This window comes from Neodiprion pinetum, chromosome 1, assembly GCF_021155775.2.
Source record: "Neodiprion pinetum isolate iyNeoPine1 chromosome 1, iyNeoPine1.2, whole genome shotgun sequence".
Lineage (NCBI taxonomy): Eukaryota > Metazoa > Arthropoda > Insecta > Hymenoptera > Diprionidae > Neodiprion > Neodiprion pinetum.
In genome coordinates, this window is record NC_060232.1 from 35,795,917 (window position 1) to 35,821,873 (window position 25,957).

Here is a 25,957-nt window from a genome sequence, read left to right on the forward strand (position 1 = left end):
TGTCATTTTATTCGGTAGAAACAGCTGTGATCAATTACTCTGCAATTTGAAATTGTAAATTCTGACACCTCAAAAATACTGTGGTAACTGTTATTTGGGTCAAACCTGAGGCGCAGATTCCAAAGTTGCGCGTTGAAAATATTTTCAGCATATTTATAAATATTCTGGTAAATTGATTGCAGGTTTTTTTCGTCCAAAAATTGAAGACAGCAAAAAGAAAACAAACCGGTTCTGATTCTGACGAATAACAAGAGGCTGCTCGCATAATCCTGTACGATTAATTTGAACCATTTTATTTTTATTTCATTTTTTTAAACCACGTCGAAAGGCTTGTAAAAGCTACCTTAATCCAGCGAGAGCTAACGAACATTTGTTCTCGGCAACGACGCAGACTGCAGCTGGAGGGAAGGGAACCGGGGTATCCGGGTGTTGGAGGAAAGGGAGAAACGCGTGCGTGTTGATGATGTACAAACGCATTGCGTAGGGGGAGCACGCGTTTCAGAGAATCGCGCTTTGCGATACAGATATATTATGTATACATATATACGTTTTATGCGTGCATGCGCATGTATGTAAAATTGAAGCCTGCATCCGACGACGCGAAACGCGACGGATGCAAAGAACTGCTGCTTCTGCAGCTGGAAACCCTAAGACTGACTCTGTAGAGTACGTTGATTGTGAGTCAGAGAGTCATTGGAGTCGCAGGGGCTGCACTCATCACCGACCAGACGCCATTGATATTATTCTCTGCGAAGCTTCTTCTTCGTTCACCGCTGTTGTGGATGCACTCGCAAGCATCGTATCGATACTGGACGTCTCGCCAGAATCCAAGAGGATGTCGTCTCCGGTATATATGTAGATGCAGTTTTTATCGGTGCCAAGCGACGCAGAGTTATTGCTCGACACTTGAAGGACCACCTGCAAGAGAAATGTACATTTCATATCAATTATTGATGGTCCTCTCTTCTTGTTCAGCCTGCTTTTCATTTATTTTAATTCGTACTCTATAATTCACGGGCGTAATATCAGCAGCAAAGCCATGTCAGGAAAATCGACCATGGCGATGGGTACGGTATAATTAGATGCTCTTTAGATGCTGATTGAGGATTTCTCTTCGTGTCATTATTATTTGTCTTCCGTTTCTCTGCCCTTTCCACGAACTTGATATTTCTCACACTAAGAAACGTACAGGAATTCACTGGGAATTTTCGGTGGTAACGTTTTATGCGTCGCCTGATCGACTTGGGACCGATCGTGGTCGCTTTCTCTGAAGAAACGCGCATTAACATGGCGAAAAAAACAATTTATTCCGGTGTTTTGCTGAACAGCTCAAAATTTTTGCGCAAATCTGAAACCTAAATCTTGAGATCAGGACAGTTGATTACAGCCTAGAGAGCAGCAACTATGCTCTTATTCAACGTCAATAATTGGGTAGATTAGCTGGAAAGAGGCGGTAATTTGAAACGACGTTCAACGTATGTGTTCACAGTGCTGCTCAGAGAAATCGAATTTTCGGAAAAGCAGCTGACATGCCTTACAAGTGTAATTCTTTGCAAGCTGCGAGATCCATCGCTTCCGAGAATCTTTTAACCTCAAAGCGCGTACCGAACCCTGAGTAATGTCTAGACGAAAATTACATAGAAATCAGTTTCCGTATCTACGATACATCCTTTTATGGTTAGCTTCATATTTTTTACGTTAAAACGAACGTCGGTCAGAGTCTTCTGACTTTTTTCCCGTCAAAATGACCCAACCGAATTACCTCACCTACCTGTAATATGAGTAGACTTAAAATTCGCAAGATTACTTTAAACAGTGACCACAGACGATGATTCACAAGTAGTCTGATGGTAGATGAAACCATTTCACATACGTGAATCGTGGCTTCGTGCCGTCTCCACTACTCAATCGAAACCGGTCAGTATTCAACATCTTTGTGTCGAATTCAGTGCCATTTTGCATTGTAAAGATCAAGTTTTGCAGCTTCCTTATTCCCTTGTTCTCCATTGCTGAAAGTCACCGCTTGTTCCTACAATCAATTGCGACAGGACGGAGCTGATTACCCGATGCTACGTTTCAAAAGTTTCGGTTGGAATACCGGCGAACAAAGCCAACGAAAGGTGAAACATGACATTCTTTCAACCCTTCACATCAGCAGCGCACCATGTTTGGCGTTATTTTAAATCAGATACCTGTACTTTGTTCCGAGTCAGTTATGAAAGGTGGTGTTTTTGTTTGCGGCAGTCGCCTAACGGGTTGACCCACTACCGAACTATCCAGACAATTAGCCATTGCCGGAACCATTCGCGTCTAAATACCGCTGTGAAACAAAGGACCGTTTGAATTTCGGATTCAACAACCAGGCTGTGGCCGAGACAGCCGGTAAATTTATGGCCGTTCTGGAGCTTCAGGGTTCCGTGACCGCGTTTTGATTTCCGCCAAGAGTCGAGTATTGTTCAACGAATCGCGGGTGTCTGCACCGCCATATAATTAATCTCGAAACGTGGCCATGCAGCGGTTCGAGTTTGTTGGGCTAATACGAGAGCTGTTATTGTCGTTTGCTTATCAAATTGTTCATCTTCGGAATCGCGTTTCACAAACACTCCGGTTGTCCGAATCGGTCGTGACACGCGCCGCAATTGCGCAATTACATGTGTGTGCGCGGCTTCCTCTGCACCGAAGCTTCATGGTGACATCACCGCATCCGTCGAGAGTTGAAACGATGAATGCACCGCTAACCGGGTCAGACCATCCTTTCTTCCCACCCACCCACCGTCTCGATCGCTGGCTGAATATTAATCCATCTCAGAAACTGACCGCGTTGAAGAAGACACGGGAAAATGGAAAAGCGGTAACATCGGCACTCGACTCTCGTCGCTTTTCCAGTTTTCACATGGACGCCAAGTCGCCTCAATTAATGGACATCCTAGTCCTCGTCTCGCTCGCCAAAGCACAACAAGCGGAACCGTACGAGACTTCCATGGACGCTCAACCACGCTTTTCACCATCGAGTACTTCACCCTTCGGCTGATCCTGACGGCTCTTGGTGCGTCTAAAACTGGTAAAGCACCACTGCCCTCTGCACCCAGGACAAATAGGCAAATAGGTATAGAACCGCGGTGTGGCCTCATGGCATCAGTTATTCTCAGACTCCCGGGGTGAACGGCCAGTTTCTACTCAGACTCAACTTCCTTCTCTGACAGAGAATTAGACCCGATGACCGTTTCACCTGCACACGTCAAATGTCGTCGCTAAACAAGAGGGACAAACGTTTTTCTCTGCTCGATGACGATACGTTGTGACACAATGTAATGTAGTAAGAACGAAATAATCTTATCATTTTCAGATAACGATATTGCGCTGCGAAAATATGTGTTGGTATATCAACGTTACGTTTGTGGAGATCATTTTTACAGCACTTGAGAATCGTTTCTAGCTACACGAACGACATCGATATGCTTTGGAAAAGATGAAGACATGTAGAAACTCGCATACAAGACGACGAATCGTAGTGGAAAATTCATTTCGAGTATTCAATCGACTGCACTTGATGCAGAATCGAGAAGAATTTCAATATCTCAGGAGCCGGTTGCGTACTCTGGCACCCAGCTGCGATACCCGGAATACCCTCATGTGCCGAGTCTGGAATGTTGAGGAGGTACGTCGTTGCGTCAGTGACGTCAGATAGAGGAATAAAGAAAAAGCGATAAACTCGGTCTACTCCATTAGAGTATGCTTGAAAATAGCGATGCAAATACCGTTTTTATAACGAGTCAACATCAGACCAGCTCGTTTGCGGTGAATAATTCGCGAACCGTTGCGAGCTCAAGCCGGACTCGTTGGAGAGTTTCCGCGAAACGTGCTGTAATCCATCTTTGCGGTGATACCCGTGGGCTTGTGATTGTCATACACGCAGAAATTCAAAGTAACTGGGAAAAACAAACCTGACGTCACTCTCGCAAGTAGCGAAAATACGGTTCGATCGGTATTCTAATTTTACTCTCTTTCCAGCGCAGGACACGCGTACAGCAAACTGGTATTAGGTATGTGAGGACGGGTACGTGCGGAGGCGCGTCGCGTCGCCAAGCAGTCGAAAGTCCCTAGGGACCCGTTATGAATTTATGGGTTTGTTAACCTGGTGCATCCGCCGCCAAACCTCACCTCGACCACCTCGCTACACGGATAGGTATTACCTACTCTCCTCTATACCTCGATTCTCTGTCTTGTACTACCCGATGCCATGTTCGCGGTTCACGGTAGTCGCGACCATGTCCACGATGTGCCTCGTGCATCGGACGCATGCAGGATACATGATCGTATTACCCATTTAAATATTCATCGGGGTCCGCGGTAGCGTCTTGGCCGACGACTCCACGATTATCGGGAGTACAAGGTTGTTCCTGGAGTTTAATCATGGAGGAGTATTCCGTCCACCAGAAATTACCATGTATTATTGGTAAAAGTGGATGTACCGGGGAGAAACGACATGTGGCCTTGTGCAGGGCACCTTAAGGGTCAGACCTCGATCAGGCAAGTCCGTTATCACTGCCAACGACAGGAGAGCCCACTGGAGATTCTCTGGTGGAAAATATATCCTTCGGAAAAGTACCGACAAGAATGATCAGGATCAGTGAAGAAGCGCTGTATGTCGCGATGTGGAAAATTGTGAAAACTGTAAATTTCCATGACATCACCGCGATTCGATACACCGAATTGATACCGATCAAACCAGCTCCGGGGTTTGAATATGAAATGAGAAAGTTCTGCAAATCGTTGGAATAGGAGACAAAGAAATAATGCTAGATATCCGATGGCTCGAAGTGGAGAGATATCCTGCAATCTCACGCAAGGATCTGCACAGACTCTCAGACTCTAGACGCATTTATCTCCCGTCCTTACGGTTTTAAATCCTCTTCGAGAAGATTCACGCGTCGTATTTGTTCCGGAATATCCTGAGGAGGAACCGCACGAGGCTTTCTTTGCTGATCGGGATGTGTGTATACAGAATTTTGTTCGTTTTTTTTTTTTTCCTCTCTCTATCTTTTTGACGCCTAGGCCAGGTTATCTCCGGTTTTTAAAACGCGTGCAGGAGGATTGGAGCAGGGCGTGGATAACGAGGGTAGCTCAGCTGTGAGGACCGGCAAGCCACTAAAAGTTGACAAGTTTTTAGTACGAGGAGAAGTTTTTGAACTCGCGGCAATTTGTCGGGCTGGAAAAAGGCGCTCTGTATGAGTCGAGAGAAAGGGAGCTGCGTAAACCCGCGGGAAAACTTTTCACTTTGAATTTTTAACGTTTAACTTCTGACGAGTTTTAACGATCGGTCTGTTGCTGCCGAACAAACTTCTCGGGCATCGACTTGAGGACCGAGTTGGTATATACGCAACGAATGAATCTGGAAGATCTGAATACTTCTGAACAATTTTTAGAATACGGAAAAATCATGGAAGACTCGTGGATTTTTGCTTTGTGTATCAGAGGTCGGCCGATTAATTACCAAGAAAGGAACTGTCTCATTCCAATCACCGATGATAACGGATTCCTCGACTAAATTGCGTCGTCCAAATTTTTTCCTCGGTAAAGCATCGATCGATTTATCTCGACTCTGCGAGTTCCCAGACGCTGTTGCGTACTCGTTACTGTTTTATGTGTACAGTTAGGGATTCTTTCTCGTAAAATATGAACCGAGCTACCAGGTTGCAAGAGACGGAACTTTAATCTTGAACCCGTAGGACTTTTTTCTTTCGTTCTCGTTTTTTCTTGGCCCAGGGAAAAGCATTCTTCGCTTATTTTTTATCGCGCGGCTTCTGCCGCTATGATCAAAACTTGACTATGGATATATGTTAATATGCCTACTACAGCAGGTGCGGAACGAGATTCAATTACATATTATTGTTATCGCACAGTAAATTACGATCGTTGACGGTTTTCCCTTCGTGTCGCAAAATTAAAACATAACTTGGTAAAATCTCATTTACCAAGAATCATACTGATCGACGGATCGTTCTTTGGGTAAAAAATCACCAAATTCTTTGGAACAAATATTCAATCTTGGCATAAGCTAGACGATCGAAGGAAAATCTCGCGTTACTACGTTGGAATTCTTTTGGTATGAGGACATCCAGAGCTAGAAAGTTGAACAAAGCGTCGATTCGCCGTTTGACTGGAATAACTCGTGCTGCACGTAAAATTGACTCATCTCATCCTCGCTAGCAAGTGCGAGAGAGTTAATTATAGTATTAACAAAATCTCTCTGCAGTATTTCAGTGGCAAAAGTCTCCGAGATAAACTGCGAATGTAAAACCGTCGTTGTTTCATTTAATTTCCTTTTTTTTTTTCTTTACACCAAGATTGCTGCATTCGCCGCCCCTCAATGCTTCTTCTGTCGTCTAATTATTTACGCTTCTATGTTTTTTGTGTTGTCGTTTATGCGTACTCGTTTTTGCAAGTGAAACCACTTGACTATGCGAAGCGCGTCTTATTCGTTCTTTTTATTTTATTTTATATTTTTTTATCTTCACGTGTTTCTCGCACTCGTTCTCGACGAAATTTAATTATTTCAAACTACGTCGCGAGCAAATTCACACCGGAGATTAAATTCATTTTCAGGTAAACTGGCGCGTGATTATTTTTTTTTTTTTTTCAATTTTTTTTTTTCTCTTTCTCCTCACACTCGTGGGAAAACTAGACCAGTGACTACATAATTGTTGCAGTAATATTTTTACTAAATATACTTGGCGAGATAATTTTAACGAGTCTATTCAATTTATACGAAACTCCAACAAGTACGAATGAGTTTTTTCTTCCATGCTTGGTGTACAGAAAGTGAAAAAGTCGAAATTAAACGGTAAATTGGTTGAACTCTGCAGGGAGAAATGATGGAGCAGCGTGAGTCACGCGTAAGGCGCTGACCGAACACATTGCTGAGAATCAGCTAAAAGTGGATCGCTGACGTTCTCCTCGCTCCGCGTTTCTATGCTGGATCACATGCTTGCTGGTTTCTTTGGAACAGATGCGTTATAATTGTGACTTTCGTCACTCGGCCGAGATACGCGAACTACTAGGAAGGAGGAAAACGATTTTGCGTTTGGTACGTATATTTTCAACGCGATTGAAATTGAAGAAAAATAAAAATTAAAAATTTTATCAAGAATTGGTCGGTTCGCTGAAACCAACGGGAAATAAAGGCGCGAATAACTAACGTTTAAAGTATCGTTGTAAATACTTTTTGTTTTTTAGAAACGAGAGGATCTAGAAACTGTTCCTTGAAAAGTGAATTCGGGCAATGAATCGTACATAAAATATCCAGAATCAAGATATATTGATTCAACGAAGCTGGAACATGAAATTCCTGTGAAATATAATCGTGGTCGTTCGCAGAGAGCGGGAAAATATTTCATCGTTCTATTTCATTTTTTACCTTTGAAAACTATCGGAATTTTATCATAGTTCTTCTAATAATTTTTCATAATTATTATACACTCGTGATGTAGATATTATAGTTTGTTTTTGTTTTTTTTTTTTTTACCGTCGATGACATATTTTCTGCAATAGGTGTTAAAAAATTTCGCCCCTTGCTTACGAGATACGAAACAGCGCGGTGGTTTTATTCTTTTCTTTTTTATCTAATATTGCGCCCAGTTATTTGAGCGAAAGTTTATTTTGCGGTTACCTGCACCGAGCGAGAATATTCCTGAACTATTAAGCCAATATTTGTTCAAATAATTACGAGTAAATAGTTAACTCAATAGATTTGGGAATATCACGTCATATTTTAGGAGAGGATTGAGGTCGGTTGAAATGAAACGCTGCTGATTTTTACCGTCGAGTAAACTTCCAACTGAAAGCTGTAGAGATAAGCTTTGACGTTTATCCAAAATTCGTGAATTCCTCAACGACTATGAACTGTTTTATTCTAAAACGTAGCAATGGCTACTAAGCTAAACATAATTGATGCATCGATTAATAGAGTCCAAAAAAAAAATCGAACACGACTCGATTGAATCGATAAAAATTAATCGATTATTTCGTATTTTTTGAATCCATGTGAAACCAAAATTTCGTAAATTTCAGTAATATAGTATTAATAGCGGAAAAGTTTTGCGATGAGTTATAGTTTCATTCAAAATATTTTTCAACTTGAGGTAAAAATATTAATTTATCTTTCACTTATTGTATCAAATAGGTACTTCCTAAGCAAGACAACGATAATAATTGATACTCTAATCGCATAAATTGATATTGTATCGCTTCGTTCATGGTAGTAAAAAAACGAAAACCGTTTGTGAGGAAAAATGATCGGGAAAAAATAATCGAGTACTTTTGTCATTGTTACGTAAACTGTCCTACTTTGAATCTCGGTTGCGCGGGTTAAAGTGTAACTCCGTATGAATGAGTAATCTGGCATAGCCGTGATAATTTCTAAGCATGATTATACGTTTGATTAGTTGATGATAGCCAGGCACGATGCCTCGGGCGGAAAGATTTATCCTCCTCGCATACAATTTAGCTCTAGCACCGAGGATAAAGCTTTGACAGCTCTGTAATAAGGAAAGAAAAAACCGACGTGTTCAACAACGCGTGACTCTGAGTCAAGAATTCATTCGACGATTTGATTGAACAGTTTACTATACATCTCGTATCACGATTAAAGTACAAGATGCGAGTCAACGGTGAAAACTTGGATATCGAACCGTCGACGAAAATCAGAAATTTCACTTTCTTCGAAATCTACAGAGATACAGAGATTATTTCCCAGAGATACGATCGGAGGTTGAAGTATGGATTTTCTTTATTCCCGACAAGCACCTCCAGTCGCGATTATTCGAAGACATTATTGAACTCGACCACCCGGTACGTGCGTTGCTGCATCGCGCGTTCATTCGTGCATTCTCCTCTCTCTCTCTCTCTCTCTCTCCCTCCCTCCCTCCCTCTGCTTCTGGTTACATCTGCCCTTTTTTGCCGCACAAATGTGTACGCGTACACCGCACTGCAAGCTGCATCGTACACGAGGCTTAATAGACATTCATACGTGTCCATGAATACTTTTGTGTTTGGGCGGGTGTTGCGTGTTTGAACTTTCAAATCGGGACGTATGTACGTACAACGTTAGGTGGCATAACGCGTCGCGTGGATACGTGTAACACACACCCACGTACTCGCGTACGCATATTGCATGCGGTCTCTCCGTTCGTCGGCTCAGCACACATTACGATTCAGACAATCGAAGTAGGCGCAGCAACGCTTAATTGCAACCGTTTGCCATAGGTGCGCCTTTTTCGCCCTGATAGCTCGAATAATTTCATTGCCCTCGACGTCTGCGTTGGGAATACTCCTCGTTATATGTTGCGACTCTTCCGAGTTGCTCTTTGCCGAATGAAAAATAATAATTTGAAAGATAATTGGCGAGCAAAATTTTCTTTCACTCTGTTTCTCTTCCTCGTCGACCTTCGTAGCATCACCATAAATCATTTGGCTCGACTAATTTATCGAGAATGTGTGAGATTGGATGAAAATTCGTCGAACAAAAGTTGAGAAGAAAAAGTAGGCAATTTCACACGGGTCATAGTCCGAGAACTACTTCGAGTAAATAATAGCTTAGTGACCCGTGCGAGTGCGTGATGTTTATGGCTTACTTCCGGTTTCCTATAATAAAGTAGGTGGGTATTGTAACGCCCTTATGCATCGCGGGCTTATGATTCTTTTTCTCCCACAGTATTACCGTTCTTTTCCTTAATTCTGTATCAGCCGCAATTGGGCCAATTCACATAAATTCCACTTTATCATTAGATTCAATTCGATTAACCCAAGATCTTAACATTTTTTTACTTTTTTAATTCATTTTTTTCATCCACCTCTTTCTTTACCACACTGTCAAACGACGATCAGACGCTTAATCGACATCATCATTCACCCTGAAAAATATATATCGACCGTAACAAACTACCCAGCAGGTACTTAATTCAATTAAACTTGAAACGAGTGCAGAATAAATACGTCGGCTTATTAGTCGTACAATTATACCTCGTTGTTGTTTTATCGAAAAAAGATTATAAGCGGGGTGATATTGGCGATGAAAATTGAATCAGCGAAAATGGCATCGGCATTGTTTTTCTGCCGCATTTTCGCGCCACCGCGTACAACACCCTCAAGTTACTGTTTTTTTTTTTTTTTTTCAATCATTACCTTTTTTTTATTTTGGCAAAATGCTTCTCTTTCACAGTTCGTGTACATACCGAAGATAACGAGCGACGAGCCGTCACTAAAATTTATCGTGTATATGTTTACGCACGATTTACCTTATCGCTTGTCCTCATCACACACTCTATATACTCTAAACGCATCTTTAATTTCGTCACGCGCCTGCACCGTGCCCTCTATCTTTTTTACACCTCTCCACATACCTGTTCCGTATGCTCGAATAATCGGGTGATTGTATAAGAGCTGAACAAAGCTTGCCTAGTTCGCCTGCGAGGGAGTTTGACAGGCAGCGGGTATGCTACTAGATAATTACGCCAAATCGCGATCTAGATTCGACGAGGATCGTTACTCTCCCGGTATTTTAACCATCCCCCAGTGACGTCAGAGATCGAGACGAGGTACCGTCGTGATATAATTATACGAGCTTTTCGAACGGTTTGATGATGCAGATATTGTTCGATCGCACTGGAAGTTGAGGAAACGAGCAAGGCTTGCAACGTACAGAAGAGAAAGGTGAAAATGAAAAGTCAAGATGCAGGGTAAATCCTGGTCTATAATTAAGTGTCTTAGTTTCAGCCTCTTGGGTTCTAAATTTGAAATATCGCATCATCATCGGCACAAACGCGGGCTGCAGCACCGCTGACTGACGATGAGAGAGAGAGAGTTGAAATCGTAACTCATTTATGGTTTGATGTATCCATCTCAATCAATCGTTCAATCATCGCCGCTCACGCGGATGTTGCTGATAATAAAAGATTTCACATTCTAAAAAGCGAACGAAAACTTCGATCGTACATTGTTGGAAAAAGGTAACTAAACGTGATGTCCCAAAAGGTTCACTTTGTGTTAGAGTTACTTGTTACACTTCTGTCGATAAATATGACACAAATTATTGCAATTTTGACATTTAAATAGTCATATCAACATTTAATTTCTAATTTTGAGTTTTCTTTTGACTTGGTAATACATTAAAAAATAGTTAAATCAACCCAAGACTTCTAGAGGACCTGCCGGGACATTTTTTTTCTAACCACGTATCGGAGTTAGTAAGGTTACCGCAACGATTCATGTTGAGGAAAAACGTTATTTCGCGATTTTCGAATCGTCCGAAATTCAGTAAACCGTAATAAAACTAGACACGCTTATATTTCGAAATCTCATCCCCTTGAAAATCATTCCAAAATTAAGAAAACAGCGACTTTTTCCCCGAAGTTTCGTTACGACAACGTTACCAACTTCAACCTCGTTTATGTCGCGCCGAAAACTATACGCCGCAGAGCAACGAGTCGTCCATCTCTTGTGAGGAATCTCTGGCTTCAAGCCAGTATAACGAACCAAAGCCTCGAAGCTATTTATACCGTAACCCAGGGTGCGTTTTAACGCGCGATGCAACCAACGACGACGTTCTCGATGCACCCGCAATCGGCAGGTACAGTGCACTTCGGGAGTGCATCGTTACCCTCCTCGCAAGATTAGGGATCGAGGCGGTCCAAGGATCAAACGGAATCGCCGATCGCATTCGGTACTCGAAGCTTATTACTCACCGCCGTAGACGCCCTCCTCGTCGGATCAAAGGAGACGATCGAATTCCGGATAATCGAACCCATCAACCGATCGTTGCGTTCGCCGTTTGAACGAGCGTTCGGATCCCAACAAATCGCACTCGTATGATCTTTGTTCAAATTCAATCCTGTACAGATCCGTTAATCGATCGTAATTCTCGAGATGTCCTTACAAACCATCACCGAAATTCTAAATTCCTTCCGTCATCCTGCGGACAAAGACGCCAGTCCGATGAAACCGCCTCTCGATTATGCATAGTTTCATTATTCGCGTATCTTATCGTGAGCGCAATAATAAATCGGTATGCCGTACATGCGCTCTACTCTGTTTGCAAGTGAAACGGCGCGAGACGAGCTCATACTTTTCTCGGTACAACGAGAACGCACATCCGTAGGGTCGAAAAGACGACTGGAAACCGCAGCCTGCGACGAACATGCTCCTGAGTCATTCGCCTCCTTCAAGGTTACTTGACGGGCTGCATGTTTGTCTTTATATCTGGTCAAACAGACGAGACTTTGAGTGCTTTCGAAGCTTGATTTATCATCGCGCGTAACTTTAAAGGAGCGAGCTCGTTCAAGCCGGGGCTTACAAATTGGAGAAAAGTGGTATACGTGTAACCAAACGGCTGACTTTGCTTCAGACGCGACGACGACGTCTCGCTTTTTGGACCACTCGATGGCTTTCCAGATCCCACGACGAATCGATGCTCGGTGTCTTCGGCGACTCGAGAAAGAGAGAGAGAGAGAGACTATGTTGAAGATAACGAGAAGCGCTCGAGTGACATCAGCGTCCTGTTTACCTCCAAGGGTTCGGCAAAGGGTTTCTCGAGGTTAAGAGGCTCGAGGGTCACTGACGTGCACCGTCACTGCGATACCTCGAATCGACTCGGGAGATCTCCGTCCTCCGTCTTTCTCTCGCCTCTGCAGGCGTTGAAATATGCAGATTCTCCGGGCCGAAAAGCCCAAATAAATTTACTCCGGAAGGTCGGTGGGATATTTTAACCCTGCGGGTTCAACACGAGCAACCCGCTTGATTACGATCTCTCGCAAATTGTCTGCCTTACTTACGTACTTCAACGATGCGTTCGGGGCTTTCATACTTGACGCAGTCGTTATCAGTAGTGTAGAAAGTCGAATTTCCTGTTCCACTTTCTCGTCACTATAATTATGTTGTTCGTACCGCTACGGGAAGAAATTCCTAATTCTAACGAACTTCACGATCCTTGACATTTGCGATTCTTACTTAAAATTATACCGGTAGTTGTGATCGGGGAATTTAAAGCTTGTGTTAATTGACTGTTATTTTTCGATATCGTCAATTATACTGTCGCGATAATTCGATGATGGCGTAACAATTGACGTTAAGATTTTGTTCTACCGAATCGACAATGATCACAGTGAACACTTAGTTAATTTATAATATTTTCTTGTAACTCTAACAATAATTTGTAATCGAAGTTTAAGTTGCGAAGATAATTATTTTACTGACAAAATGAATCTTCTTTCAGTGCGTTAACCCAATGCAATTAATTATCGATATATCATAATCGTATGAGAAATTAATCGCATCGAATCTCGTCTGCGGTATAAGGTGCAGTAGAAACTGCCGCAAACTCAAAATTTCGAACAATTCTGATCAATTATCCACGAAAAATGTTCTCGAGGCGTTAATTTTGACAGTCCAAAATTTTTATTCTTATTATTTTTACAACGACCGGACCGGAATGGTATAAATAATATTGAATAATACAAATTTAAATGAATAATCGAAAAACTCGCGTGTATTTAAGGATATGTAATCAGCGTTATTACGGGACGATCGTCGCCAATTACCGAGTAAAAATTGAACGGCTAGACGGGAGATTGAAGTTTTGCACGTGTTACGCCGCGAGGGTTGAATTCCTACATATAACGTCGATTTGCTGGGATCGGAATGGGATGGAATGGAATGGAATGCAAGCTGGCTGCGTATACGGGTTTGTATTTGTTGTCGGTTGCGTCCTCGGTCTTGTCAACGCGCACGTATACGACGGTTTACTCGCGGCCAGATTTCACCCCCAGGGCTCGTACCCACTTCCGGTCCTCTTATGGGGGGAGAAACTCGGGGGGATGGGATCGTGCGGTACCACTCGAAGAAATCCAAGGGCTCCCGAGAACAGCTTCGCCGCAAAAGTTAGACGACGTAACGAGATGAGATGATGAGGAGAAAATTCTCGGCGTGTATACGGAACAGGTTGCACTATTTTTTCACTCGTTCCACTTTATTTCGCGTTATTTAAAAAATTCTGCGATTAGGGAAAGCGTGATCGTAACCATTGGCGTTAAATCGAGTCTATATACTTTGTACCTTGTACTTTAAAGAATGTTTTTTTCATTTTTGCTTCGCAATTATATTTGTAAAAAAATGCTAAATTCGTGGTACTTGCGGATATTTTAATTAGATAACTTTCTGCCCTTTTTCGAATGTCGATAGTAAAAATATATCGACTGATTTTTCGTTTATTTTTATCAGTACGCAAAGTTTTTAAGCCTTCTCATTTGAAAATACTTCTCGACCCATGACGAAATTGATAATCGCAAACGATTGATTTTATAAATGTTTGATAAAATTTCATACTTGAAAATTATACATTGATTTTTTGATCTTTCACAATTTCACGACACTCGTCGATGAGTCTCTGAATTGGAATGCTATGGATTATATTGTAACGAACCAGGCGATACAGGATAAAAAGAACAAGTTCCGAAATTAAAAGACGAGAAAAAATGCTTTATTGGCAATTCGTGTTTACGGCCGAAAATCTGAAACAGGACTGTTTTTACAATAACGCTGTTTGACGTAGCCACCTTATTCATCTTATGATACATGAAAGCTTAAGCTTTTTTTTTTATCTACGATGACTACTGGATCATTGGAAGGGGTGGCAAAACAGGTGAATTCACCATTTCTAACAATATATTAACAAAGAACGAATATAAATGAGAGCTGAAAGAAAAACGTCGGAAACCAATAATTTTCCAAAAAGCTTTTGACTCGTGTTTGTTTTCACCTCCGAATACCAGTTTTATTAAATTCTCTCGAGCTGTTTACCAATAAACAGAGTAACTTCTACAACGGTGATGAATTTTCCGTAAATAGCAGGGTTTAACAAGAAAATTGAGGCAGGGTCGGTTTTATAGGTATGAGTCAGGTAAAAAAAAAGCAAAAAAAAAAAAACGATCTAGAAGTAAAAGTTAAAACGACCCTTTGTTTTGGCCCACCCCGATTTTCATTTCCCCGAAAGGGTTTGAACGTATGTGAACCAGTTACAAGCGTAAAGCCACACACATGTGATACAGCAAATACGTTTCCCGAAGAATATTTTACTCTTCACACACACACACACACACACGCTCAAACGCACGCGCATTCTATATTCATGGGTGAAAACTCGCACGCACATGGTTGTGAGCAATAAAGTTAAGAGGTTCCACGCTCCGATGTTCGAACCCTGAAGAGAGCGCGCAAGTAATTAGAAATTATAAAATATACTCCCCGGGATAAATTTTTGATAAGCCCTCCCATCCTATCTGCAACTGCAGTTATGCATGTGCGCGCATTGCTCCCGATAAGCCAACAATCCATTACATAAATACACGACCGCTGACCAATCTCGGCTAATTATGTCATCTCGAATAGATAACATATTTTATTTGGTATTTATGGTTAATTTATTTTCCTCCTATCGGCTTAAAACAATGTTACATGTATACACACAGTATGATATTGAAGCTTGTAGAGGTGGACTGGTATTTAACCCTTTATTTATTTTTTATTTATTTAACTATTTTTTTTTTTTTGTCAAGAATGCCGAGTTTTTTTTTGTTCAAAGCATTTTGTGCTACTCTGCAATCTGCTTTCTGCAATTTTTGCACCGGCTAAATACACGCCAAAAAATGTTTCTCCTCTTGCTGTTTTTGTTCGTCCTGCAATATTGGATCCGCCATTTTGAATTTTCAAATTTCGAGTGCAGATTCGCAATCAGCGAACCCAAAAACCATTCAAAATAAAGTTTTATCAAAGTGAAATAAATTTTTGAATTTATGTCCGCCATATTGGACCCACCATTTTGAATTTTTGAATTTCGAGTTCAGATTCGTAATCAGCGACCCCAAAAGCCCGTGAATGCAAAATTTTAAGAGAATGAAAGGATTAATTAGTTCGTTATCATCGTAAAGTTTATATGCACACTATATTCGAGTAATTTTCATTCCTCTGCATACCAAACTCTGATAAAAATCATTGCGATCAACTTTTTTCATCAATTTTCTTTTTCTCCGGTTTTACCGTTCGTACATTGATTTTCACCAGGTGCAGAGAAAGGAGAAGAAATCCCCCGACCATTCGCTGTCTGTGTAAGACATTGAGTTACCAAAATAAAAACACACAATCAAATATTTATTTCAATAGTATAATATTTGGCAAATATTTCATATATTTGATGCTCCGAAATGCTTATTTACCTTGACTGTTGTAAAAAAAAAAAAAAAAAAAAAAACAATGAAGTTTCGTATATTTCACAGTCGGCAAATACGATTTTTATACAATTTTTTCATATTTGTACTTGTAAAATAAATATTTTCCAGGATATAATTATGTTCTTACTCGGTAAACAAATTAACTGGCAAATACTTTCACGCAATTCCAATTCCAACTTCAGTTCCAATTTTACCCAAGCAACAAACATCCGAACAAAGTTTTATACGAATTAATACCTCCGGAAGCTTGTTTTAGAATCGTGTCTTTCCAAAGTCGAATCATGTCGAAATATTCTGGACTTTCGAAACGTCGCCCGAAGCTGTCTAAATTCCGCGAATGAGCACAGAGAAAATTTCATCATGGCGCGAAACGATAATTTCAAACAGGAAATCTTTAACCTATTCGCAGCGTGCGTAGTTTGAGTTCCATACGTATAATTCACCGAGTTTATTATAACGCAGAAGAGCCTCGGCTTCGATATTCCGACGAAATGACGAAGGAAATAAACCGATAGTATTTATACCTTATAACCGAGCTGCGCACTTGCTGCACCGTAGTCTATTTATCGAGTAGAGCACGTATGTGGTTTATACGCCGTGCAGCCTTATCGCATGCGTGGGGAAGAATATTTTTCATTTCGTCGCCTTAGCAGCGGCGGAAAACCGTACAAGGGTGCGAGGGCATGAAGATATCATCCTACAGGGGCGGATGAGATCCCGCGGGCGATAAAGGTCCCCGAAATTTCAATTTTCCCCTCGTTTGTCAGGGGAATATCGCTTCCAGTTGTTCCGCGAACAACTTCTGGACGCTGGTGGACGATCGCTGTCTCCGGAGATCCGCGCAAACTCCCAGCAAATTTACCACCACCGACACTTCGCGGAGGAACAATACCCAACTGATTTGCCAATTTTCAACCCTGCAGAAATTACGTTCAGCTGTATCGTTGTGCTGCGATAATTCGTCTCTTTCTGTTGTTGATTTGACAGACAATTATCGACCTCTCCCAGACCTAATTGACCTTCTCACTAACTTACAACTGGGTCGCTACTAAAAAAATGGGTTTCCTTATTTCACGTTTTCTGCTCATTGCTGTCGTAGGTATAAGGTAAGTGTACCAGTTATCGACCCTGTCCCAATCATTGGGACACCTTTTTTGGTTGTATATGTTTGATCCTTGGTCCTAAAATTACTAAAAAATAGATCTGTAGTGTCTAATCCTGTAGTAATTGGTTCGAGTAGTCGAGAAATTCACAATTTGTGCCGTAAGTTTACGATTTTGTAAAATAAAAGGGTCGGTAATTGGTTGTAAACGCGTCAATCAATATCCGGTACACTTACCTTCACGTGAATTATAACGTGTACAGTTTTTGTTCGATGACCCAATTGATTCGTTTTACAACGTCCGGTTACCTTCAACCATGTTATTGACCTTTCATATTTCTTCCATTCATTGGTCTCACGTTATGTCCTGTCATCTTTAGTTACGTACGTACGCACGTATGTACATATCTACGGGTACTTAACGATCGCACGAGTAGTCGTTATACCCTCCAACAAAGTGTCAAGATGGCAAGAATTTTTATAAACCGAAATAACGAAGGTCGTTCATATCGGTTGTCACAACGTGAAAAAGGACAAAAATTGGCACCTACACGAGGCCGCCTGGACATTCGGGGATGCGGAGAAAGTGAGAGGAGTCGGTATAAAGAGGATGGCGAGAAGGGCGAGTAGAGTGGTAATATAGCATGGTAGTCCTGGATGGGGTGTATTCGCGATCACGAGGGGGCTGCGGTGTGACGTCACATGCCAGAAGCCGTCTCCAAGGCAACCGGTATTACACCCGATGCCTTCCTCTCTCTTCCCATTCGTCTGCACTCTCCGTTGTAACATTGCGGCAAGTCCTCGTCTGGAAATTTCGGTAATTACCTACCGTTAAACGCTGCTTGCACAACGAACGCGTACGTTACATAGGTACGTACTTACATATACGTTACACCAATTACGACCAAATACTCCGACGTGCCAGACAAGGGTGGAAACTCTACACGTCGATGTGTTGTTTCATGGCTCGCCCCCATTTCACGGGTGAAATCAAATTTGAAGAGACGATGTGGACGCCGGTGAAGCAGAGTGAGGAGAAAGCGGCGGAGGACGATGATGTATGTTACTACACCTATGCAAGTACAGCCGAGTGAGTGCATCCCGAGACTATTTCTCTTCTCATTCGCGTCGAATTGTTCGCTCTACAGGGGCAAACCTTATGGTAGGTTCAAGAGCTGTCACGGAAAATTAAACAGGTCAGAGATCAGAACTTTGGAAGTTTTGACAAGGTGGATGTGGATGTGCGTACGGCCCGTATCGTACCTTGAATAAAATAACCTGGAGGTAATGAAACAGTCTTGAGTTACATCGTGCTGGAAATAACTGTGTTGACTGGAAGTCGATTTTGCACGAGGCTGAAGTTACTGACGTTAACGTGGGAATACGTCAGGAGAAGGAATCATTGTTGGGCATTTTAAGATGACTTTCAAGGATTGAATTTTTAGAATTAGGGTTTATTTTGTTTGTAATGATTTACTAAATATCGAAAAGTCACAAAGGTGCGTACTAGCGGTTTTTCTTAAACATTCATCGTTACGGTTACATTGCTAAATTCATCCTCGTAATTTCGCAGGTAATTTTACTGTCTAACAATGAGATCCAAAAAATGTGTTAGTCAAGTTCTTTGATTTCTGAATACCACTAAGAGAAAACTTTACGAGTTCGAGAATATCGTGAGGTCCAGAATTAGTTTTCTATTCGTTTCAACGATGATCGGCCATATTATCAAAAGCGTTCCGTCCAAGTCCGTCATCATTCTGATCTCAACTAAATGTTACGTTCGCTAACTTGTCCGGAAATGATTATTTCATGCTTTTTATGCAATTCTTAATTGGGTAATCGAGAAATTTTGTAACAAATTTGGCAGAATGAAAAAACAATACGATTTTTTTGCGAAGCGGGAAGAGGACTGACCGTCGCGTATAGCTACTCATCCTCAATACGAAATAAAAAATTTTTGCTCCGATTGTCAAATTGGACGAAAAATTTTTGTATTGCGTTATTCAGAAGTGTAAGCAACATACAATAGTTGACATTGTTCGATTATATACGAGCCAGCTAATCGAACATGCCGTCGAATGTTTCATCTAACTCTGACGGATATACATTATCGACGTTGAAGAAATAGGTATATATATATATATATATGTATATATATATACACATCAGAGAAGAGAAAAAGAAACCGTAAGAAGAGGAGGAGGAAGAAGAAGAAGAAGCGATCGAGAGGAGGGAGTGTGTAAAGCATAAAGAAGAAGAAAAAAAAACGTTCTAATCGAAACGAATTTCTGGTCTGTTCACGCAGCCGCGTCTGCTGCAAGAAGCGGCGCGATCGTGCGAGGCTAGAAATCTGAATAGAGAATTTATAGAATGGACCCGGTGAGAAGAAGAGGACAGTAATTCATCACCGAGGGGAGTGCGGGGCGTTCGAAGATCCGAAAAATCGTTCGTTCCCACAGTGATGACGAACACTGCAGCAGGCACGTGTGCATCAGAAGCGGCACATCCAAGCGGCGGAATAAATTATGTAAATACCCCGAATGTATGCACCTACCTGTGTGCCGAAGGTATAACTCACCCACACGCTCTGCGAAGCTGACGGTACTCGCCTATATAGGCATAATTCCGCCCGCGGCTGCAGAGTTATCGAATTGAGAACCCCGGCCCAGCATCATCCGAGATGAAAGCGACCCGCCTTGGTCCACCGAGTCTCCCTCTCTCTCTCTCTTTCTCTCTCTTTCTCTCTCTTTTTCTCCTTGCGATCTCCGTTCGCGAGACTTTGCGAAGCCGCTGCTCCTCGGAGCCATCAAAATCAGAACGAAAAACGCCTCGGCCAAAGTTTATTCCTTCCTTCCTTCCTTCCTTCCGTACTTCCTTCCTTCTTTTCTTTCCTCTATTGCTAAAAACTTGTTCAGGGTTTATCCCCCGTCTCGCTTTCATTTCTTTCTTATTTACTTTTTTTTTCTTCTCTCTCGTATACTCGATATTTTTTATATGTAGCGTTGATGTAATATCTAAACGGTCAGGGGGATGTGAGGATTTTTTTGGAGGAGGCTTGAGGTTATATACTGATATGAGGAAAAGTCTGAGTAAAAAGTATTTCTTGGTTTTTGGTTCTATTCTTTTTCTCTCTCTCTCTCTCTCTCTCTCTCTCTTTCTCTTCTTTTCTTTTGTTTCCTTAAAGAGAAATATGACTCTTGCAAGTGTCAATTGTTGGACGAAAAGAATTTCGTACTAGTCGCGAGTTCAAGTTCATACTGAAACGAAATTGAAAATAAAAAAAAATTTTATAAACTTGACAGATCCATTGAAAATAGCTGTCAAACGTTTTTGAAAACGAGATTCGGGCAGCAGTCTCTTTAACCAAAATAATACGAAAAACAAAACTCATCACTTCAATTCGTAAATCAGTGTTAAATTGCCAAATTTTGTCGCATGTATGTATGAACAAAGTTCAAGTGTGGAATTGTGAATTCAACCTAAAGTTGTATATCGTGTAACAAAAACTTGGATTTTAGATTCGGTGCTTACATGATCGAATGTACCGAAACTTGACATTTCTCGGTAAAGTAATTTTTCTCAAAATTCACACTTCTAAATCAGGTAGGTAAATAATTGCTCAACATTTTCAGAATGACTCAGAAGACAAGAAATTGCTCGCGACGAACAATAATTTCTCCTGGTCGCCGAACGGTGTGCGAAATTCATCGGTTGCGTGAACAAAAAGCGGATTTTTATTTCCCCTAGTGTTATAAGAGGGCCAGTTATTCGGTCATCACGCTGCCTTAGTGTCTTGATTCACGGCTGGCTGGCCGGTTAGGCTTTCCGCTTCGAATTCTACCTCGTCAACACTCGGAATAAATATCAAATTTCCTCCAGAGGTATGAGGATAGGCGCTGGCTCACGGTGGGAAAGAGAATCCGTAGAGTCTTGAGTACCTACCTTGGACTCTCGGTTAGAAAAATTGCCTTATAGACGTCATACGACAACGCGTTTAGATACTCGAAGAACCGCGCAAATTAAGTTACGCACTTGATATTACAGCCTCATCAATTCTGCAAGAATTTTGCAATGTCACAATTTTCATTTTTTCCATCGCTGGGGGGGGGGGGGGGGGGGGGATTATCACATTGATAATCTGAATCCAGAATTTCGACCAAATTCAAACAGCAGCTTCTTCGACCACCATCTTGAATTTATGCAGGAATTTGTTTTTTGTCAAATAACTCGTCGCTTTTCAAATTTTTCCCGAGGACTATCGTAACTCAAACTGTAGAAAATGTAACCCCGCTACCGTATAACTTTGTTCGTAACAACTATTTATTTATTTTTTTCCACAACCGATATCTTCTTACTTGCAATTAAACCGTGCGAATTAAAAACGGCGACCGAAGCAATTGTAGCATCTGGTCGTAATTCTGAATTCATAAAACCGATGACCCCTCCTAGCGATTATAAGAGCGAAAACAAAAGGAAAACAAAACTGTTTCATCTTGAAACTTCAACTTCGGGTGTTCTTTTTTGCGCACATCGACCGGGCCACGATTCGAACACCTCCTCGGATCTGCTCGCTATCGTTCTATGACGTCATCGGAGCCGCGACACCTCGTGACGATTAAAATGCAAATATAACCGTGAAATTTATCGAGCTATTCCTCGGAGCTTCCATCGAGAGGAGATAAAAGCGCGGCTCGGTTGCCGGCTCGAATCGCTCCGATCCACCGGAAATAAACGCGGCCATCCGCCAATCGGAGCGCTCGGTTCCAACGGAAATCCGAGTGGGGGTAAAAACTGAGGACAAAGGCATCTATCCGGGGGCGCCTCGTCGAGTCGGTCGCCATACTGGCATTCGCTGCACGCCAACAGTACGCGAGCAGCGTTCGAAGAGCGAGCGTTGAGTCAGCGCGGTTTTGCGATAACATATCGGGAATTCGTTTCGTCGCTCCATCATCTTTTTCTTTTTTCCCCATTTCTCTCCTCCGACTCTGCCGGTCCCTCGTTATTTTTATTATTATTATTTTTTTTGTACTATCGTTTTTTACATTCTCCTTTCTTTGGAGACTATTCGGGTTGTAAATTACAACGTTAAGTGATAGTGTGCAAAAAACGTTGTGCGTGATACTATATATTGTGTATGTATATGTATATACACACGTATTAAGTTACAAGTGACAGAGGCAGAGGATTTTCGAAAAGGGAGTGTCAGAGGGTGAGCATGTAAAATGGTTTTAAACTTTTCTTATTTTACTCAGTCGTTCAACTTGTCGTATCTCAAACTTGTTTACGTTGCAATTTTTCAATCTCCCACGATTACAACGTAACGATATCGCCACGCTGTCAGCTGGTTTGTGTACGTGTATATACCCACGTACGTATCCGATCCTGATGTCAATTACCTCGTATTTCGAGACGAGAAATATGAGTATGTGAAAAATGTTGTCAAATTTGTGTATTTAATACTTTCCTTAGGCGGGACTACCCAAAATTATAAATCGCAAAAACGAGTTTGAATTGTGAATTTTAATTCAGACAATGGAATCGTCGACGCGGCGCAACTCGAAGGGCGCAGAGAGCAGCAGGTTCAATTACCCAAGACACTTAAAAAGTCCTCATTGTCAGACGCGGTTCGGTTAGTTAAGTTCAATGAAAACGTTTGCATCTGTTTAATAAATAAAGGGCTGCTGCTGCTGTTGTTGTTGCTCGTTTAATGAATGCGTTGCAACTCTGTAAGACTTACTGACTGTGACCCACTTTCGAAAGTAGTCGAGGTGATACTTGCGTACGATGTTTGTTTAATATGCACCGTAGGTGCAACAATAACTGTGGGAGGAAACTGTTGATTGCATATTCCACGCGTTATATTAATATTATTTACTAATATCGTTATTATACGAGGTTTTCACAATTGTCGAAGTAATTGTGGCGTGACAAAATTTTTTACCATAAGCATCCGAGAAAATATTTCGAAAACTTCAAAGTCTTGAATCAATGTCTTACGAAGAATATCGATTTTTAAAGAGTTGAAACAAAGTTAACAACAAAATTACATTATATCTTACATTATATGGTGGAGAATTTTTGTGGAAACAATATAATATATAGCCGGTAGAAGAGATTCGTGAAAAATTCGACACGTACTCCGAAAAGTCGGAGACCAATTGTTCACGTAACGTCTGCCACACATGTTCATCATCATGTAAGTTGAAACGCAGTTTACAAGCTGGTGTGATAGCGGTTATATTTTAACTTCTCGAACAGTGCGAGTTCTCTGCAGCTTCAACGTATCTTCTCCGCCTTGTCTTTCTCTCTCTCACGCCAATTGAAAGGGAACTTTTCAATTAAATTCACTTACGGTTAATGTCCAACTAAAGGGCACGACCCCCATTAGTAAACAGCGTTCCTACATGCGAACGAATCGTCCCTCACTATTCCGGATGAGTCTCGAAAAACGGTGGCGAAATTGCTCTTTAATTATGGAAATGTCGATGAATTATTACATATCACAGGTATATTGTTCAACAGAGTTCAAGTCTCTCTTTTCTTTCTTTTTCTATCATTTTGTCGAAATAATCTAAATCATTTTACGCAACGGATATGCGTAATCTAAGCGGAAATAAGATTATCCTAACGAGGCTGAAGTTAGCAGCGTTAACTCATCGAAATGTTGAAATAAAAATTCGTACTCCGAACCTTGAGGGTTACCGAAGAAGTTGAATTTATGAAATCTGAGTTTGTTGATAATTTATTAACGGTTTACTAAATTCCAAGTAATCCCAAAGTTACAAAGTAACGAGTCTTTTTAAAGATGCATTATTAAAAATACAAAAATTTTTCAAGCCCAAGTTATATGTAAATTTCGTTGCACTTTTTTCACTTTCGATTTTTATGTATATTATTTTATTTGCTATTGTACGCTCATCGATTCTCCAAAATCGCTGGTCCTTTGTCAAGAGCTAGGAAGCTTGGAGGGTGAAATCCGGGTCTGACCGCCGGGTTCCAAAGAAAGACGCTCGCTGGATCCTCGTATTATAGGTAAACAAAAATTTCCCATAGAACGTGAACTCCTACGCCAGATTTCCTACGGTTTCCGGAGCAATCTGCCGATCCCTCTATGGTGCAGTCGCTGCATTGAAAATCATGCCGAACGTTTGTCGTTACCCTCTGCCCACGTAGATATTGCCTGCTGTTCCATAAACGCCCGGAGAAACATCTGCTCCGTTTTAAAAAAAATAACCCCTCGATGCATCGCGGAACACAGTTTGTACACCTCTCTTATACACCTCATGAGATACTTGTTGCGTGTCTGATATCGCCGACGAATGCAGTAGCGCGTGTTTTGCTAATGCTGACTACGGTGAAATGAAAAATTAAATTACTGTTGTACCGTACTGCATAAAGATAGTTTGTAATTTCTGTTTATTTATTTATTTTTTTCATCAAAGTTTAGACAGTCCATGACCGATTTTCAGCTAGATTCTGCGTGACGTTCGATTTCGTTGGTTATTGACTAATTTAACGTGATCTGGGTAAAAAAGAAAGAACACTTGGACGTGCATTCTTATCTGGCTAATATTGATCTATTGACATTATTGATCATGTTGTTTGATTTGGTAAATACTTGGTACAGAACATTCGTTTATTGATTAATCCAGTAGTTCCAACTAAAGACGCGATCGGTGTGAGCAAATAACCGATCGTACTTACATCGATCAAGATATATCGATCGGCGAATCGATCGTAAAAACGAATTGAGTAGTTGTGTCGAGAGAACGAAAAGAGAGAAATAACGAGAGAGGGAGAGACGGTGAATTTGCAATCTTACTTGAAAATGCACGAATGACTTATTGAAACTTCGTGCAAAAAATTGTCTCGCTTTTCCTCTGCTTTTATTTATTCATTTGTTTATTTTCCGTTCGTTTCTTCGATACCGGAATCATTTAATAATACACCGAGGAAATTTTCCTTTTGTTTTCGATTTCCTCCCCCGCGCATATCGCCTTTGACAACGAGTGGGATTGAAGCGTGCGTTACCCGTGCACCTCGAATAGACGGGCGTATCACGAATCAACAGCGAAAGTGGTTTCAAGCCGAACCATATGCTTCTATTATATTAACGGTATTATCCCACCCTGTCTATTATTGTAATACGTCAGTCTGCAGTTGAAAGGACGTAAATGCGTAAATTCAACGCCTTTGTCGTGCGAGGAGGTGGGATTGTGTGTGCAACGCCATCCGCTCGTTACACGGGGTGCTGTCGCGGCTTTAACCGATAATAAATTAAACACCCTCCCACCAGCCCCGTAAACTACTAGCCGCACCAGCTGATGTGGGAAAATGCCACTTTGCACAAAATAATTCTATGAGGACAGCTGAACGTTCGTTGAACAACTTTATTCCACCGCTTATGGTTTCCGTTATCATATTATCTTGTATTGTGTTAAACTTGTTAGAAAAAAATTTCGGATTAATTGTTGCTACAATTGACGCTTTTTCACCGAAATTAAAACAAGGGAGTTTTTTTTTCTTTGTCACCTATAATACATTATAATGGAAAACGGAAAAAGGAAGATCGTAATAA

The 25,957-nt window shown here is 41.3% G+C and overlaps 1 protein-coding gene across 4 annotated transcripts in view; it reads left to right on the plus strand.

The window, feature by feature from the left end:
• The window catches only part of LOC124223935 (dystroglycan 1), an 87,019-nt gene that overhangs the window by 17,317 nt on the left and 43,745 nt on the right, over window positions 1-25,957 (plus strand). For 3 of the 4 annotated variants that reach the window (XM_046636368.2, XM_046636393.2, XM_046636385.2), the window contains exon 1: window positions 22,238-22,588. The exons of the other annotated variant lie outside the window; for it this stretch is intronic. The gene's annotated coding sequence lies outside the window, so the exon portion shown is untranslated. Of the gene's footprint in view, window positions 1-22,237; window positions 22,589-25,957 lie in introns of those variants that run through there. 4 annotated transcript variants of the gene reach the window in all.